The sequence below is a fragment of the Parambassis ranga genome, chromosome 16, assembly GCF_900634625.1.
Source record: "Parambassis ranga chromosome 16, fParRan2.1, whole genome shotgun sequence".
Lineage (NCBI taxonomy): Eukaryota > Metazoa > Chordata > Actinopteri > Ambassidae > Parambassis > Parambassis ranga.
In genome coordinates, this window is record NC_041036.1 from 300,373 (window position 1) to 306,256 (window position 5,884).

Below are 5,884 nucleotides of genomic sequence, written 5' to 3' on the forward strand. Positions count from 1 at the left end.
TAATAATTAACATGCAATAAGATAAAAACTAAGATAAAATTAAGTAAATAAACTACAGTAAGGCTAAATTTACATGACAGACATGGCGTAACAGACATACAATGAACAGAACATAAAATACTGTGCAGATGAAATGGTAAACATAGACCCTTATATGATCGAATGGAACAGTGTAATAATGTAATAATGTAACAGGTACCACATGGATCGGTGAGGCGGTACTCGTGTGCAAGTAGTGCAAGATGGAGTAAACAGTGCAAATAGTCGTCATTGTGCAGTGACTATACTAAAGTGACCTTCTGAAGACAGTGCAGAGCAGTGCATTAATTACAGTTTAACAGTCCAACAGCAGAGGGGAAGAAGCTGTTCTTGTGGCGTGAGGTTCTGGTCCGAATGGACCGTAACCTCCTGCCTGAGGGGAGTGGCTCAAAGAGTCCGTGTCCAGGGTGAGAAGGGTCAGCTGTGATCTGACCTGCACGCCTCAGAGTCCTGGAGACGTACAGGTCCTCGATAGATGGCAGGCTGCAGCCGATCACCTTCTCAGCAGAGCGCACAGCACGCTGCAGTCTGTGCCTGTCCCTGGCAGTGGCCCCAGCGTACCACACTGTGATGGAGGAGGTGAGGATGGACTCAATGATGGCCGTGTAGAACTGGACCATCATCCTGGCTGGCACCTTGAGTTTCCTCAGCTGCCGCAGGAAGTACATCCTCTGCTGGGCCTTTTTGATGAGGGAGCTGATGGTGAGCTCCCACTTGAGGTCCTGGGTGATGGTGGTACCCAGGAAGCGGAAAGAGTCCACTGTGGAGATGGGGGTGTCTGTCAGGGTGAGGGGGGGTGATGGAGCTGGCACTTTCCGAAGGTCTACTGTCATCTCCACTGTCTTCTGGGCATTCAGCTCCAGGTTGTTGTCAGCACACCAGGACACCAGACGGTCCACCTCCATCCTGTAGGCAGACTCATCCCTGTCTGAGATGAGTCCAATGAGGGTGGTGTCGTCAGCAAACTTAATCAGCTTGACAGACTGGTGGCTGGAGGTGCAGCAGTTGGTGTACAGGGAGAAGAGCAGAGGGGAAAGTACACAGCCTTGGGGGGTACCGGTGCTGATGGTCCTTGTGTCCGAGACATTCGTCCCCAGCCTCACATGCTGTCTCCTGTCTGTCAGGAGGTCAGTGATCCACCGGCAGATGGAGTCTGGAACATGCAGCAGGGACAGCTTGTCTTGGAGGAGAGCTGGGCGGATTGTGTTGAAAGCAGAGCTGAAGTCCACAAACAGGATCCTAGCAGAGGTTCCCGGGGAGTCCAGATGCTGCAGGATGTAGTGAAGAGCCAGGTTGACAGGTCGTCCACAGATCTGTTGGCTCTGTAGGCGAACTGCAGGGGGTCCAGGAGGGGGGCTGTGATGGTCTTGAGGTGGGACAGTCCCAGGCGCTCAAAGGACTTCATGACTACAGACGTCAGTGCCACAGGTCTGTAGTCCTGAAGTCCAGTGATCCTTGGCTTCTTGGGAACTGGAACAATGGTGGAGGATTTGAAGCAGGCTGGCACATGGCATGACTCCAGAGAGGTGTTAAAGATGTCTGTGAGCACTGGAGTCAGCTCATCTGCACAGTGTCTTAGGGAGGAGGGGGACACACCATCAGGTCCAGGAGCCTTGCGGGGGTTCAGTCTCCTGAACAGCCTGTTAACATCCTCCTCCAGGATTGAGAGGGCAGCTGAGGGGGAGGAGGAGGGGGGCAAGGAGGACTCTGATGGGGTATCTTTGATGTGGATGTCCGTGTTGATGGGGTGTGGAGAGGTGTGTGGAGAGGTGTCAGGGCTGGCTGATAGTCCATCAAAGCGGCAGTAGAACTCGTTCAGACTGTAGGCTAATTGCAGGTCGTCAGCTGAGGGGCTTTGGGCTTGTAGTTGGTGATCTGCCTCAGTCCTTTCCACACAGAGGCAGAGTCGTTAGCAGAGAACTGCTGCTGGATTTTCTCAGAGTACAGTATTTAGCACTTCTCACCTCCTTGCTAAACCTGTACTTGGCCTGTTTGTAGCAGTCTCTGTCCCCACTTCTGAAAGCGGCCTCCTTCTCTAGCCTCAGCTGTCTGAGTTTAGCTGTGAACCAGGGTTTGTCATTGTTATAACTCACCCTGGTGCGTGTTGGCACAATACTGTCCTCACAGTACTGTATATATGACGTCACAGTGTCTGTGTACATCAAGACTATCAGTGGCAGCCCTGAACACCTCCCAGTCCGTTGTCTCAAAACAGGAGCGAAGCTCCTCCACAGCCTGGCTGGTCCACTTTTTAGATGTCCTCACCACAGGTTTGGAGAGCTTCAGCCTCTGTCTGTACGCAGGAATCAGATGGACCATCACGTGGTCAGATAGTCCAAGAGCAGCACGGGGCACTGCGCGATATGCCTCGCTTATTGTGGTGTAAAGCTGGATCCATACTCCGCGAGACAAAGACATTTTCCCCCCCTGCAGACGTTACGCCCACAAAATGACGTCATTTTTTGTCTCTGACCGCCCGCTGATCCGCACTCCTGTGCACAGGGTCCGGGCCGAACTTTGTCTTTCAAGGCTGTGCGGCAACCATGCTGTGATTGGTCGGAATTTATTGTGGGCGTGATGAAAGTGGAGAAGCGCAAGAGCCTCTCCAGGTATATAGGTAGGTGTATAAACAGCACTGATCCAACAGATTTAGATAAGACCATACTGGTTTTGCATGATGAGCAATAAAAGAAAGAAAGAAAGGCAAGTCAGGGTGATTTGTCACCAATAACTCCAGACAGCCATTCACACATACCAGATGGTGACTGTTATTACCATTCTATATACTCCTACATACCCGGGCATAACAGGCTCGTTAACAATGTCTGTATATCTTTGCTATTGTTACTTTTAATGTCGCATCTTCACAGCTCATCACCGGACAGTTTGAAGTATCGCAGGCACATTGGAACACAGTAGATGTGCAAATGTGGTCATAAAGGCACAAACACTGAATCTTTGCTATTGTTACTTTTAATGTCGCATTTTCACAACTCATCGCCGGACATCTCACGCTGTTGCAGGCTCCCTCTCTGTATAATGCCCTCTTGCCATGGCACAAGTCCTTGTGGTGTGTTAAAAAACTCAGTAAAGTCTTTCCTTATAGTTTAGTGGGCGGGCCGTATGAGGAGTTCTGCACACATGCGTCTCGCGGAGTATGGTACCTCAGTGCGGAAAAGACCTTTTTTTTGTATCTCTTACCACCCGTGGAGCGCGTTCTCCGCTCTTTGTCTCGCGGAGTATGGATCCAGCTTAACAGTGATCCAGTGTGTTCTCCTCTCTGGTCGGGCATTTGATCAGCTGTTTGTACTTCGGGAGTTCTTTGCTCAGGTTTCCTTTATTAAAGTCACCAAGGACAATAATTAAGGAGTCCGGATATGTTTGCTCCAAACACAGGATCTGATCCGCGAGTGCACGCTGAGCCTCGTGCACGTCCGCACCGGGCGAGATGTAAACAGCGGCCAGAATGAATGAAGCAAACTCACGTGGAGAGTAAAACGGCTTACAGTGAATGAATAAGTATTCCAGAGCAGGAGAGCAGTGCTGGGAGATCACAGTCACATCAGTACACCAACCACTGTTGATATAGAAACAGACACCTCCACCTTTGGTTTTACCGGAGAGTTCCCTGTGGCGATCCGCTCGGAGGAGTTGGAATCCCTCCGGCTGCAGCGCGCAGTCCGGTATCTGTTCACAAAGCCAGGTCTCCGTGAAGCACAACACACAAGATGAAGAGAAGTCCCTGTTCCTTCCCATCAACAGTGTCAGCTCGTCCATTTTGTTGCTAAGTGAGCGGACGTTAGAGAGAAAAATCCCAGGTAACGGTGTGCGCGTCCCACGTCTCCGGAGGCGCACCAGCTCTCTTCCCTCTGCGCCGGCGTCTCACCTTTTTAACTAAAACGTGTAGTAAATCGGCAGCAGATGCTAAAAAAACTGGTGATAAGTCCACAGGTATCATAAATCTGATGTTCATGAGCTCTTCTCTGGTGTAAGAGCATGCAGACACACAGTTTGTGCACAAAAACAAACAAAACAGAGCGCACCAAAACACCAGGGAGTCCGTACCCGGCGCCATCTTGATTGATTGATTGAGAACCTGAACATGAACAATATATCATAAGATTACATGAGGTTTATGTATTGTTTTGAAAGGGGGCGTGGCCTTTTGAAAATATGACAGCACGAATTGTGATGCCTTTGAAAGTCACCCTCATGTCATGAAGTGTCCCCCGGAATGTTTATCGGGCGCCCCTGACTACAGAGAGACAGTTTCCAGATTCAGGACAAGTTCCAGGACTTTCAGGATTTTATTCAGAAGAAGACGCAGAAAGAGTCTGAAGGCTGATGTGAAGGATTCTCTGAGTTGCTGGAGAATCTGCGCTCTGAACTTCATTTGCTGAAACACAGGTAAGAACTTAGAAAGGTGAAGCTCTTGGCCCGGATTCATTCCGCACGGAGAGCGCGGCGCGGCGCTGTGCGCATGTTCTGTCAGATTAAAGCTGCTTCTCTACTTTTCAAACGGAATCTCTGCTCGTACATGTACATCTGCGTCTGTTTGCACCGACTACATCGAGCAGACAGGAAGTCAGTCACCAGAATAAAACTCGCTGATTTCACATCGCTACCGGCGGAGAAACAGACATGTACGAGCAGAGATTCCACGCTGCGCGTTCACGTCGGTATAAACCGGGGTCATAAGTAGAAAAAGTCTGAGTGCTGCAGCTGAAGCGCTGCTTTACTGCTGATGTGAAGGATTGATCTGAACTGATGGAGAATCAGAGCGGTTCAGAGCTGTGCGTGCCTCTGTGTGTCAGCCTGTCACCATGGTAACAGCAGAGCAGACCTCAAACACCACTCCAACTTTGAGAGCCTGGAAACGATCCGGAATTATAAACTTCTGAATACAAGTTTGATAGAGCAGCATGTGATGAGCGTTTTAAGACTGAACTGGAGTCTGTAGGAGCAGATACATTTGGCACATGAGCCTCGTTGAAGGGCTCTCAGAGACTCCCATGTTAGAAATGATGCAGAAACTGCTTAATATTTGAAAAACTATAATTTTTTGAAAAAAACTATAAGTTGAGCAGGAACGTGCTCTGTGAGATGAACACGGTGAAAGTTGAATGGCTGATTTTTAGAGGGTGTTTTTACATTGGAAATGCATTAGGAGGGGACAGAGAGAGCGGATACAGGTAAACATTCAGGTTGTCATGGTTATTCAAAGATCAACCTTTGACCTTTGAAAATCCATGGCAACCGGATCAAAGGCAGGTCCTACTCAGGCCGTTGTAGGAGTGAGAGCGCAGCTCAGAGCTTTAGTTGTGGTTTGACTCTGAGCAATAAAGGTGTTTGTGAACAGTTTCAGACACAGCAGGATATTTTGGGGAGTTCCGTGGAAACGAACCTACCTGAAGTGGAAAGCAATAGGCGTCCTAACGGAGAATAATCTCAAGCTGATTACTGGACTAAACACAGAACAGAAGGATCAGTCAGGAAGAAGGAGACACACAGCTGCAGAGGAGTCTAACATCTCAGCAACAGGTTTCTTCATACAGTCAGATTCGTGGTGAGTACCAACAGTAGAGAGTGATAAGTGCAACTTCATCGTTTTTTTAAAAAAACCTGAAGGTGAGCCTGAACGTGCTCTGTGAGATGAACACGGTGAAAGTTGAATGGCTGATTTTTAGAGGGTGTTTTTACATTGGAAATGCATTAGGAGGGGACAGAGAGAGCGGATACAAGTAAACATTCAGGTTGCCATGGATACAGGAAGGCAGGGCCGTTACCATGGTGACAGGCTGACACACAGGAAGCATACAAAGCAGCCATGTTTGTAGTCTTTGTC